Below are 13,763 nucleotides of genomic sequence, written 5' to 3'. Positions count from 1 at the left end.
AGCTGATGAGAAAGGGTGAGAATGCTCGACTATACACCATCAAATGCGGGAGCGGAGTTGTTCGGCTGTGAGTAGGTGTGAATCTCCGACCATAATTGCTGAAAAATGTGTTAGAAAAGGTAAGAATGCCGGTCCATACATCATCAAAAGCGAGAGAGGTTGTGTTTGGCTGCAAGTAGGTGTGACTGTTCGACTAAAGTTTGTAAAAAGTGGGTAAGACAAGGTGCGAATGCCTGACAATGTATGATCAAAAGTGGGAGCGGAGGTGTTCAGCTGCAAGAAGGTCTACATGTCCATCAATAATTGCTAGAAAACATGAAAGAAACTTTTCGAAAATCAAACCGCACATGATCATAAGTGGGATAGGAGGTGTTCAGCTGCAAGGTGTGAATGTCCACCCATAATTCCTGAAAAATGGGCAAAAAAAAGGTGTGAATGCCCAACCATACATCATCAAAAGCAGGAGTGGAAGTGTTCGGCTACAAGAAGGTGTGAACGTCCCACCAAAATATGTAAAAAGCAGTTAAGAAAAGGTTCGAATATCCAACCAAACATAATCAAAAGCGGGAGCAGAGCTTTTCGACTGCAAGTAGGTGTGAATGTCAGATCATAATTTGCAAAAAGCTGATGAGAAAGGGTGAGAATGCCCGACTATACATCATCAAATGCGGGAGCGGAGTTGTTCGGCTGTGAGTAGGTGTGAATCTCCGACCATAATTGCTGAAAAATGTGTTAGAAAAGGTAAAAATGCCGGTCCATACATCATCAAAAGCGAGAGAGGTTGTGTTCGGCTGAAAGTAGGTGTGAATGTCCAGCCATAATTACTCACAAACGGGTAAGAAAAGGTAGTATTGCCAGACCATATATGATCAAAACAGGGAGCGGAGGTGGTTCAGCTGCAAGAAGATTTGAATGTCCGACTAAAGTTCAAATATATTAAAGAAAGCGGGAGGAGAGGTCTTCGGATGAGAGTGGTTGAAAATTTCCGACCATAATGTATAAAATGTGGTGAAAAAAAGGTGTGATAGAACACTAAAAGGTGGAGCGGAAGTGTTCGGCTGCAAGAAGGTGTGAATGTCCGACTATATTTGGTGAAAAGCAGGTGAAGCAAGGTCTGAATGCCCAACCTTACATCATCAAAAGCGAGATCAGAGGTGTTTGGCTGCAAGAAGGCCATAGTTTGCCAAAAGCGGGTAAGGTGCGAATGTCCGACTAAATATCAACAAAATTTGGGGCAGAGGTCTTCGGATGCAAGTGGGTGTGAATATCCAACCATACAAGTATGGTGGAGAGGAAGCTGTGAATAGCCGACCATAGTTTGGAAAAAGCGGGTAAGAAAAGGTTTGAATACCCAAACATACACCATCAAAAGAGGGAGCGGAGGTGTTCCGCTGTACGAAGGTGTGAATGTCCGACCATAGTTGGTAAAAAGCGGGTAAGAAAAGGTTAAAATACCCGACTGTACACAATCAATAGCGGGAGTGGATGTGTTCGGCTACAAGAAGGTGTGAAAGTCCGACCATGGTTTGTAAAAAGCGGGTAAGAAAAGGTGCGAATGTCCGACAATGTATGATCAAAAGAGAGAGCGGAGGTTTTCGGATACAAGAAGGTTTGAATGTCCCACCATAGTTTGGAAAAAGCGGGTAAGAAAAGGTTCAAATGCCTGACTATACACCATCAAAAGCGCGGAGCGGAGGTGTTCCGCTGTAAGACGGTGTGAATGTCCGACCATAGTTGGTAAAAAGCGGGTAAGAAAAGGTTAAAATACCCGACTGTACACAATCAATAGCGGGAGCGGAGTTGTTCGGCTACAAGAAGGTGTGAAAGTCCGACCATGGTTTGTAAAAACCGGGAAGAAAAGGCTCGAAAGCCCGACTATACACCATCAAAAAGAAGGTTTGAATGTCCATCAATAATTGCTTTAAAACAAGAAAGTAAATTTTCGAATATCAAACCGTACATGATCATAAGCGGGAGAGGAGGTGTTCCGCTGTAAGACGGTGTGAATGTCCGACCATAGTTGGTAAAAAGCGGGTAAGAAAAGGTTAAAATACCCGACTGTAAACAATCAATAGTTGGAGCGGAGTTGTTCGGCTACTAAAAGGTGTGAAAGTCCGACCCTGGTTTGTAAAAAGCGGGTAAGAAAAGGTTCGAATGCCCGAACATACACCATCAAAAGAGGGAGCGGAGGTGTTCCGCTGTAAGACGGTGTGAATGTCCGATCATAGTTGGTAAAAAGCGGGTAAGAAAAGGTTAAAATACCCGACTGTACACAATCAAAAGAGGGAGCGGAGTTGTTCAGCTAAGAGAAGGTGTGAAAGTCCGACCATGGTTTGTAAAAAGCGGGTAAGAAAAGGTTCGTATGCCCGAATATACACTATCAAAACCGGAATTGTAGGTGTTCGGCTGCAAGAAGGTGTGAACGTCCGACCAAAGTTTGTAAAAAAGCAGTTAAGAAAAGGTTCGAATATCTAACCAAACATAATCAAAAGCGGGAGCAGAGCTGTTCGACTGCAAGTAGGTGTGAATGTCAGAGAATAATTTGCAAAAAGCTGATGAGAAAGGGTGAGAAATCCCAACTATACACCATCAAATGCGGTAGCGGAGTTGTTCGACTGTGAGTAGGTGTGATTCTCCAACCATAATTGCTGAAAAATGTGTTAGAAAAGTTAAGAATGCCGGTCCATACATCATCAAAAGCGGGAGAGGTGGTGTTCGGCTGCAAGTAAGTGTGAATGTCCATTAATAATTGCTTTAAAACATGAAAGAAAATTTTCGAATATCAAACCTTACATGATCATTAGCGGGAGAGGAGGTGTTCAGCTGCAAGAAGATGTGAATATCCACCCATAATTACTGAAAAATGGGTAGGAAAAGATGCTAATGTCCAACCATAAATCATCAAAAGCAGGAGTGGAGTTGTTCAGCTACAAGAAGGTATGAAAGTCCAACCATGGTTTGTAAAAAGCGGGTAAGAGAAGGTTCGAATACCCGAATATATACCATCAAAAGCGGAAGCGGGGGTGTTCGGCTGCAAGAAGGTGTGAACGTCCGACCAAAGTTTGTAAAAAGCAATTAAGAAAAGGTTTGAATATCCAACCGAACATAATCAAAAGCGGGAGCAGAGCTGTTCGACTGCAAGTAGGTGTGAATGTCAGATCATAATTGCTGAAAAATGTGATAGAAAAGACTTAGAATGCCGGACAATACATCATCAAAAGCGGGAGAGGTGGTTTTTCGGCTGCAAGTAGGTGTGAATGTCCAGCCATAATTACTCACAAACGGGGGAAGAAAAGGTAGTATTTCCAGACCACATATGATCAAAACAGGGAATGGAGGTGGTTCAGCTGCAAGGTGTGAATGTCTGACTAAAGTTTGTAAAAACCGTGTAAGACAAGGGGCGAATGCCCGACAATGTATGATCAAAAGAGGGAGCGGAGGTTTTCGGCTGCAAGGTCTGAATGTCCAACCATAATTTGTAAAAATCGGGGAAGAAAAGGCTCGAAAGCCCGACTATACACCATCAAAAGTGGGAGCAGAGGTGTTCAGGTGCAAGAAGGTCTGAATGTCTGACCAATAATTACTGAAAAATGGGTGAGAAAAGGTGCGAATGCCAAATCATACATCATCAAAAGCAGGAGCGGATGTGTTCGGCTACAAGAAGGTTTGAATGTCCAACCATAGTAAGTAATAGGTGGGTAAGAAAAGGCTCGAATGCCCGACTATACACCATCAAAAGCGGAAGCGGAGGTGTTCGGCTGCAAGACGGTGTGAACGTCCAACCAAAGTTTGTAAAAAGCATTAAGAAAATGTTCGAATATCCAACCAAACATAATCAAAAGCGTGAGCAGAGCTGTTCGACTGCAAGTAGGTGTGAATATCAGATCATAATTTGCAAAAAGCTGATGAGAAAGGGTGAGAATGCCCGACTATACACTGTCAAATGTGGGAGCGGAGGTGTTCGTCTGTGAGTAGGTGTGAATGTCCGACCATAATTGCTGAAAAATGTGTTAGAAAAAGTAAGAATGCCGGACCATATATCATCAAAAGCGGGAGAGGTTGTGTTCGGCTGCAAGAAGGTGTGAATGTCCAGCCATAATTACTCACAAACGGGTAAGAAAAGGTACTATTGCCAGACCATATATGATCAAAACAGGGAGCGGAGGTGGTTCAGCTGCAAGAAGGTTTGAATGTCCGACTAAAGTTTGTAAAAAGCGGGTAAGACAAGGTGTGAATGCCCGACAATGTATGATCAAAAGAGGAGCGGAGGTTTTCGGCTGCAAGAAGGTCTGAATGTCCACCCATAATTACTGAAAAATGGGTAAGAAAAGGTGCGAAAGCCCAACCGCACATGATCATAAGTGGATGAGAAGGTGTTCGACTGCAAGTAGGTGTGAATGTAAGATCATAATTTGTAAAAAGCGGGTAAGAAAAGGTAAGAATGCCCAACCATAAATTATCAAAAGCGGCAGCAGAGTTTCGGCTGGTATTTATCAATGTCTAGATAGATTTCAACAAAAAACAACGTTGTACTTTGCAGTAAAAGAAAGTGCAAATCAAAAGTTTTAGGAATCCGAGAATAAGCTTATTTTCATGAGTTCTGCACGTTTTCGGATTTTATGTATAAAATGAATTTCTTCACGCAAACTAAGTTAACACTGCTTTGTCCTTCATATGTACCCATTTCTACATATATTTCAAGCATAAACTTCCTCATATTACCCTGAATGAGAAAGAGCCACACTTGTGATTAAGCCATACCTCCCTTTTGAGGAGTTCTGCATGATTTGGGATTTTATCTATAAAATTAATTCCTTCACTCAAACTATGTTAAAACGGCTTTTACCTTCATATATATCAATGTCTCGATAGATTTAAACAAAAAAACAACGTTGTACTTTGCAATAAAAGAAAGAGCAAATCAAAAGTTTTAGGAATCCGAGAATAAGCTTATTTTCATGAGTTCTGCACGATTTCGGATTTTATGTATAAAATGAATTCATTCACTCAAACCAAGTTAAAACTGCTTTTTCCTTCATATTTATCAATGTCTAGATCGACTTCAACAAAGAACAACATTGTATTTTGCAGTAGAAGAAAGAGCAACACTGAAGGATCAGGAATCCGAGAATAAGCTTCTTTTCATACGTTCTGCATGATTTGGGATTTTATGTATAAAATGAATTCCTTCACTCAAACTAAGTTAACACTGCTTTGTCCTTCATATGTACCCATTTCTACATATATTTCAAGCATAAACTTCCTCATACTACCCTGAATGAGAAAGAACCACACTTGTGATTAAGCCATACGCCCCTTTTGAGGAGTTCTGCATGATTTGGGATTTTATCTATAAAATCAATTCCTTCACTCAAACTATGTTAAAACGGCTTTTACCTTCATATTTATCAATTTCTCGATAGATTTAAACAAAAAAACAACGTTGTACTTTGCAGTAAAAGAAAGAGCCAATCAAAAGTTTTAGGAATCCGAGAATAAGCTTATTTTCATGAGTTCTGCACGATTTCGGATTTTATGTATAAAATGAATTCATTCACTCAAACCAAGTTAAAACTGCTTTTTCCTTCATATTTATCAATGTCTAGATCGACTTCAACAAAGAACAACATTGTATTTTGCAGTAGAAGAAAGAGCAACACTGACGGATCAGGAATCCGAGAATAAGCTTATTTTCTTATGGGCAAGTGGGAACTGCTTTGTCCTTCATATTTATCAATGTGTAGATGGATTTCAACTTCTTCTACTGCAAAGTCCAATGTTTTTCTTTGTTGAAATCGATCTAGACATTGATGAATATGGAAGGACAAAGCAGTTTTAACTTGGTTTGAGCAAAGCAATTCATTTTATAGCAAAATCCAAAATCGTGCAGAACTCATGAAAGCAGGCTTATACTCGGATTCCTGAAACTTTAGATTTGCTCTTTCTTTTACTGCAAAGTACAACGTTGTTTTTTTTGTTTAAATCTTTCTAGACATGGTAAATATTAAGGACAAAGCAGTTTTCACATAGTTTGAGTGAGCTTTTCACTGCTTTTTACAAACTTTGGTCGGACGTTCACACCTTCTTGCATCCGAACACCTCCGCTTCCGCTTTTGATGATGTATATTCGGGCATTCGAACCTTTTTTTACCCGCTTTTTACAAACCATTGTCGGACTTTCACACCTTCTTGCAGCCGAACACCACCTCTCCCGCTTTTGATGATGTATGGTCCAGTATTCTTACCTTTTCTAACACATTTTTCAGCAATTATGGTCGGACATTCACACCTACTCACAGCTGGACACCTCCGCTCCCGCTTTTGATCATACAATGTCGGGACATCGCTCCTTGTCTTACCAGCTTTTTACAAACTTTAGTCGAACATTCACACCTTCTTGCAGCTGAACACCTCCGCTCCCGCTTTTGATGATGTATAGTCGGGCTTTCGAGCCTTTTCTTACCCGGTTTTTACAAATTATGGTTGGACATTCAGACCTTGCAGCCGAACACCTCCGCTCTCTCTTTTGATCATACATTGTTGGGCATTCGCACCTTGTCTAACCCGCTTTTTACAAACTATAATCAGACATTCACACCTTGCAGCTGAACCTCCGCTCCCTGTTTTGATCATGTATGGTCTGGCAATACTACCTTTTCTTCCCCCGTTTGTGAGTAATTATGGCTGGACATTCACACCTACTTGCAGTCGAACAGCTCTGCTCCCGCTTTTGATTATGTTTGGTTGGATATTCGAACCTTTTCTTAACTGCTTTTTACAAACCATGGTCGGACTTTCACACCTTCTTGTAGCCGAACAACTCCGCTCCCGCTATTGATTGTGTACAGTCGGGTATTTTAACCTTTTCTTACCCGCTTTTTACCAACTATGGTCGGACATTCACACCGTCTTACAGCGGAACACCTCCGCTCCCGCTTTTTATGGTGTATAGTCGGGCATTCGAACCTTTTCTTACCCGCTTTTTACAAACTATGGTCAGACATTCACACCTTCTTGCAGCCGAACACTTCCGCTCTACCTTTTAGTGTTCTATGGGGTATTCACACCTTTTTTTCACCGCATTTTATAGATTATGGTTGTAAATTCTCACCCACTCTTATCCGAAGACCTCTCCTCCTGCTTTGGTTAATATATAGTCGGGCATTCGAACCTTTTCTTACCCGCTTTTTACAAATTATGGTCGAACATTCACAACTACTTGCAGCCGAACACCTCCGCTCCCGCTTTTGATGGTGTATAGTCGGGCTTTCGAGCCTTTTCTTCCCCGGTTTTTACAAATTATGGTTGGACATTCAGACCTTGCAGCCGAACACCTCCGCTCCCTCTTTTGATCATACATTGTCAGGCATTCGCACCTACTTGCAGCCGAATACTTCCGCTCCACCTTTTAGTAATGTATGGTTGGCATTTGCACCTTTTCTTACCCTTTCTTACCCTACTGATTGCTTAAGATTAAGTTGTTTTTTCTCAAACTACAACATTTTTTTAATTGTTGAAATTTGATTTGAAGTGGATAAATAAGGAGGACAAACAGTTTTAAGTCAGGCTGATAGAAGGAATTAATTTTATAGCAAAATCTGTATTTCCTCATATGTCGATGCTTATTGCTGAAGAAGTTCTTTCTCATTCTACAAAGTACAACGTTGTTTATCGTTGAAACTTGATTAGACATGAATAAATATGAAGGACAAAGCAGTCTTAACTTGGTTAGAGTTAAGGAATTCGTTTTATAGGAGAATCCGAATTCGTGCATAACTCGTAAAATAGAGCTTATTTTCGGATTCCTGAAGAATGAGTCTGGTTCTTTCTCATAATACAAAGTTTGTTGTTTATTGTTGAAACTTCATCAGAAGTGAAGAAATAAATGAATGCCTATCAACAAATGTGGGATCTAAACTCTAGTGCTTCCTCTAAAATAATTTCCTTTCTCAATTCAGAAATGTGTGTGTGTAAGTCACAACACCCGTGACACCAAAACGGCTTTCTTTTCTCTCTTTTCTCTACACTCTGCACTGTGAGCACACACACCAAATCAGAAAGGCTTTTTTCTCTCTTTTCTACATTATGGACTGTGGGGACACAAAACCGCTCTCTCTTTTTTTTTTTGATTGTGTGCCAGGGCGTTGTCTCACGTATTAGATTATGCTTAAGATACGAATGGGTTTATCAGTCACATCAGAATCCATACATATTGATCCTCCCGTAATAAAATGGTCGGATCTTATCAAACACACTTTGTTTCTTGTGACAATCAAGTCAGCGAAACAGCGTATACACGTCAAGACACTGAATCAAGTTTGCCACAAGAACTCATAAGTTTGGCAGTATTGCTCTGCCGTCAGCAATCATACACCCATTTTATTTTCGTGAGACATGTGCAGGCACCTGTTCATCTACTGTTCTATCACTATGAATTAGTTTATCTATTATCAATAAGGATACTTCTACAACTACTATCAAAGTATGTCCAGACTTCTTATGTTGTCAGTTGCTATATATGAATAAGTGGGTAGCTACTGACAAGCATTAAGCATGTCACACAGCCCAAACATATAACATTTCAGGACACACCACACAGTTAACAACCACAGTGAAGTGTCAAAGCCCAAACATGTAACATTCAACAGGACACTTACACAACACATTCAAATCAAACAGTCAGACAACATACAAGAACATATACCCCATCCGGCATTGCTCCCTGCCTATTTTCCTACAGCTCACTATGTGTGCGCACACCTTTATTCACAAACTCTTCAACTTATACTCTTTTACCAAAGCTGCTACAGCTCGATTGGCCGAATACCCTTAGATCCTATTTCGGTGAATTTGACATCTGCCTTACATGTAACAGATTAGCGGTTTAGCAGTTTTAATTTAGTTTGAGTGAAGGAATTCATTTTATAGCAAAATCCGAAATCGTGAAGAACTCATGAAAGTAAGCTTATTCTCGGATTCCTGAAACTTTAGATTTGCTCTTTCTTTTACTGCAAAGTACAACGTTGTTTTTTTTTTGTTTAAATCTTTCAAGACATGGTAAATATGAAGGACAAAGCAGTTTTAACATAGTTTGAGTGAAGGAATTCATTTTATAGATAAAATCCCAAGAGTCTGCTGAGAAAAGAGAGTGAATGCGAAGTAGACTTTAACACGGCTCTGGGAGCGAGCCGAGTGTGGGCTAACCGGGAGAATTGCTTGAAAGAAACGCGACACCGAATGAGCGGTCAGAACAAAGCCTCAATACGGTGTTCCCGTGGTGTTTTTGTTGCTGCCTTGTCGATTGCACAGGGGCAAGCGTTTCAACCAAGCAACGCTCACCATGGGGAAGGTGGCTATGGCAACTAGCCTGATGCCCTGCTCCCGCAGTGACGGATAATCGTACTCTGGTTTCTCTTCATAACATACAAGTCTTTCGCCTTTTACTAAAGACTTTCGTGGAGAGCAGCACTAATGAGTTGTTTCTATTTTTGGCAGGCTTTACCTTTGCGGGTGAAGCCCTTTCTGTCTGTGCAAAAGAAATCTTGTTACTGTGCAGAGTGACTTCTCTGAGTAGAGTCGCCTTACTTGTTGCGATTGTGCCGATGTTCGAAGCTGGAGTGCAAAGTTGTTGCTTGAATGGTGCTTGCTGGAGCATGCTGGAGTGCAAAGTTATACCATTTAAAAGGGCTGAAGAGTTCTCAGTGCAGCGGGTGGGCGGAGGTGCAACGTGACACTCTGGCCACCTATGGCCATAAAAAGAACACTGCTACAAGTGCGCATTGTGCCAGCAAGGGCCCTCGGACCTGAAACAGTGGACAGTTATCGCTTCTCGGCCTTTTGGCTAAGATCAAGTGTAGTATCTGTTCTTATCAGTTTAAAATGTCCTCTATACGAGGACTACATATTAAATGGATTTTTAAGAATAGGAGTTGAAAAAGAAGCTTGCTCCGTTCACTCCAAGCATCGACCCAGTACTGCAGTGCCGCTGGGAACGGTGCGCTCTTCTCTGCTCTTGTGAAAAAGCAAACAGCGGTGCAGGATGGAAGTTTCAGGGAGCCCAAGATGAAACTTTCTTTTAATCTGCTGAGAAAAGAGAGTGAATGCGAAGTAGACTTTAACACAGCTCTGGGAGCGAGCCGAGTGTGGGCTAACCGGGAGAATTGCTTGAAAGAAACGCGACACCGAATGAGTGGTCAGAACAAAGCCTCAATACGGTGTTCCCGTGGTGTTTGTGGCTGCCTTGTCTTTTGCACAGAGTAAAAGACAAGGCAGCCATAGAATAGGGCCCGATTGTTCCTACTTGGTCAGCCGAGGAGCAAGGGGGGGGAGCAAGCGTCTCAACCAAGCAAATCTCACCAAGTAGGAACAATCGGGCCCTATTCGATGGCTGCAACACCTGAAAGAGATATTGATGCGAGACCCGATCAAAAGCTTTTTCAAAGTCTAAATTTAAGATGACAAGCCGGGTGTTTCTGTCTCTAGCGTAATCAATGATGTCTCGAATCAGTACGAGGCTGTCGGTGAGTTGTCTCTCTGAGATGGCACAAGCCTGGTCTGGGTGAATTACCTCCTCTAAAACAGAGGACATCCGTGTCGTTAAAACCTTGCTAAAAAGTTTACAGTCAAAGTTTAAAAGTGTGATGGGCCTCCAATTCTTTAGGTCAGTCTTATCATTTTTATCAGAAGTGAAGAAATAAATGAATGCCTATCAACAAATGTGGGATCTAAACTCTAGTGCTTCCTCTAAAATAATTTCCTTTCTCAATTTAGAAATGTGTGTGTGTAAGTCACAACACCCCGTGACACCAAAACGGCTTTCTTTTCTCTACACTCTGCACTATGAGCACACACACCAAATCAGAAAGGCTTTTTTCTCTCTTTTCTACATTATGGACTGTGGGGACACAAAACCGCTCTCTCTTTTTTTTTTATCGTGTGCCAGGGCGTTGTCTCACGTATTAGATTGTGCTTAAGATACGAATGGGTTTATCAGTCACATCAGAATCCATACATACTGATCCTCCCGTAATAAAATGGTCGGATCTTATCAAACACACTTTGTTTCTTGTGACAATCAAGTCAGCGAAACAGCGTATACACGTCAAGACACTGAATCAAGTTTGCCACAAGAACTCATAAGTTTGGCAGTATTGCTCTGCCGTCAGCAATCATACATCCATTTTATTTTCGTGAGACATGTGCAGGCACCTGTTCATCTACTGTTCTATCACTATGAATTAGTTTATCTATTATCAATAAGGATACTTCTACAACTACTCTATCAAAGTATGTCCGGACTTCTTACGTTGTCAGTTGCTATATATGAATAAGTGGGTAGCTACTGACAAGCATTAAGCATGTCACACAGCCCAAACATATAACATTTCAGGACACACCACACAGTTAACAACCACAGTGAAGCGTGTCAAAGCCCAAACATGTAACATTCAACAGGACACTTACACAACACATTCAAATCAAACAGTCAGACAACATACAAGAACATATACCCCAGCCGGCATTGCTCCCTGCCTATTTTCCTACAGCTCACTATGTGTGCGCACACCTTTATTCACAAACTCTTCAACTTATACTCTTTTACCGAAGCTGCTACAGCTCGATTGGCCGATTACCGAATAATCCTAATTCGGTGAATTTGACATCTGCCTTACATGTAACAGATTAGCGGTTTAGCAGTTTTAATTTAGTTTGAGTGAAGGAATTCAATTTATAGCAAAATCCGAAATCGTGAAGAACTCATGAAAGTAAGCTTATTCTCGGATTCCTGAAACTTTAGATTTGCTCTTTCTTTTACTGCAAAGTACAACGTTGTTTTTTTTGTTTAAATCTTTCTAGACATGGTAAATATTAAGGACAAAGCAGTTTTCACATAGTTTGAGTGAAGGAATTCATTTTATAGATAAAATCCCAAGAGTCTGCTGAGAAAAGAGAGTGAATGCGAAGTACACTTTAACACGGCTATGGGAGCGAGCCGAGTGTGGGCTAACCGGGAGAATTGCTTGAAAGAAACGCGACACCGAATGAGCGATCAGAACAAAGCCTCAATACGGGATTCTCGTGGTGTTTTTGTTGCTGCCTTGTCTTTTGCACAGAGTAAAAGACAAGGCAGCCATCGAATAGGGCCCGATTGTTCCTACTTGGTCAGCCGAGGAGCAAGGGGGGGGGGGGAGCAAGCGTCTCAACCAAGCAAAGCTCACCATGGGGAAGGTGGCTATGCCAACTAGCCTGATGCCCTGCTCCCGCAGTGACGGATAATCGTACTCTGGTTTCTCTTCATAACGTACAAGTCTTTCGCCTTTTACTAAAGATTTCTGTGGAGAGCAGCACTAATGAGTTGTTTCTATTTTTGGCAGGCTTTACCTTTGCGGGTGAAGCCCTTTCTGTCTGTGCAAAAGAAATCTTCTTACTGTGCAAAGTGACTTCTCTGAGTAGAGTCGCCTTACTTGTTGCGACTGTGCCGATGTTCGAAGCTGGAGTGCAAAGTTGTTGCTTGAATGGTGCTTGCTGGAGCGTGCGGGATTGCAAAGTTATACCATTTAAAAGGGCTGAAGAGTGCTCAGTGCAGCGGGTGGGCGGAGGTGCAACGTGACACTCTGGCCACCTATGGCCATAAAAAGAACACTGCTACAAGTGCGCATTGTGCCAGCAAGGGCCCTCGGACCTGAAACAGTGGACAGATATCGCTTCTCGGCCTTTTGGCTAAGATCAAGTGTAGTATCTGTTCATATCAGTTTAATATGTCCTCTATACCATGTCTAGAAAGATTTAAACAAAAAAAACAACGTTGTACTTTGCAGTAAAAGAAAGAGCAAATCTAAAGTTTCAGGAATCCGAGAATAAGCTTACTTTCATGAGTGCTTCACGATTTCGGATTTTGCTATAAAATGAATTCCTTCACTCAAACTAAATTAAAACTGCTAAACCGCTAATCTGTTACATGTAAGGCAGATGTCAAATTCACCGAAATAGGATCTAAGGGTATTCGGCCAATCGAGCTGTAGCAGCTTCGGTAAAAGAGTATAAGTTGAAGAGTTTGTGAATAAAGGTGTGCGCACACATAGTGAGCTGTAGGAAAATAGGCAGGGAGCAATGCCGGCTGGGGTATATGTTCTTGTATGTTGTCTGACTGTTTGATTTGAATGTGTTGTGTAAGTGTCCTGTTGAATGTTTGGGCTTTGACACTTCACTGTGGTTGTTAACTGTGTGGTGTGTCCTGAAATGTTATATGTTTGGGCTGTGTGACATGCTTAATGCTTGTCAGTAGCTACCCACTTATTCATATATAGCAACTGACAACATAAGAAGTCCGGACATACTTTGATAGTAGTTGTAGAAGTATCCTTATTGATAATAGATAAACTAATTCATAGTGATAGAACAGTAGATGAACAGGTGCCTGCACATGTCTCACGAAAATAAAATGGGTGTATGATTGCTGACGGCAGAGCAATACTGCCAAACTTATGAGTTCTTGTGGCAAACTTGATTCAGTGTCTTGACGTGTATACGCTGTTTCGCTGACTTGATTCTCACAAGAAACAAAGTGTGTTTGATAAGATCCGACCATTTTATTACGGGAGGATCAGTATGTATGGATTCTGATGTGACTGATAAACCCATTCGTATCTTAAGCATAATCTAATACGTGAGACAACGCCCTGGCACACAATCAAAAAAAAAAAGAGAGAGCGGTTTTGTGTCCCCACAGTCCATAATGTAGAGAGAAAAAAGCCTTTCTGATT

General features: G+C 41.3%; 3 non-coding genes and 1 pseudogene across 3 annotated transcripts; all 4 read left to right on the top strand.

The window, feature by feature from the left end:
• The first annotated feature begins 9,399 nt into the window (after positions 1-9,399).
• LOC140310709 (U5 spliceosomal RNA) lies at positions 9,400-9,513 on the top strand. Its single transcript, XR_011916754.1, has one exon. It is a non-coding gene; the product is annotated as a U5 spliceosomal RNA (small nuclear RNA).
• Positions 9,514-9,821: 308 nt separating this feature from the next.
• LOC140310387 (U2 spliceosomal RNA) lies at positions 9,822-10,005 on the top strand. The gene has a single exon (XR_011916463.1). It is a non-coding gene; the product is annotated as a U2 spliceosomal RNA (small nuclear RNA).
• Positions 10,006-12,278: 2,273 nt separating this feature from the next.
• Positions 12,279-12,392, top strand: LOC140310608 (U5 spliceosomal RNA). The gene has a single exon (XR_011916661.1). It is a non-coding gene; the product is annotated as a U5 spliceosomal RNA (small nuclear RNA).
• A 308-nt stretch (positions 12,393-12,700) lies between these two features.
• On the top strand, positions 12,701-12,804 carry LOC140310485 (U2 spliceosomal RNA; annotated as a pseudogene).
• The last annotated feature ends 959 nt before the right edge of the window (positions 12,805-13,763 follow it).

This window comes from Leuresthes tenuis, unplaced genomic scaffold (genome assembly GCF_036924035.1).
Source record: "Leuresthes tenuis unplaced genomic scaffold, fLeuTen1.0.hap1 SCAF_6, whole genome shotgun sequence".
Lineage (NCBI taxonomy): Eukaryota > Metazoa > Chordata > Actinopteri > Atheriniformes > Atherinopsidae > Leuresthes > Leuresthes tenuis.
Note: the sequence above shows the minus strand (reverse complement) of the source record. Positions and strands in the feature narration are given on the sequence as shown.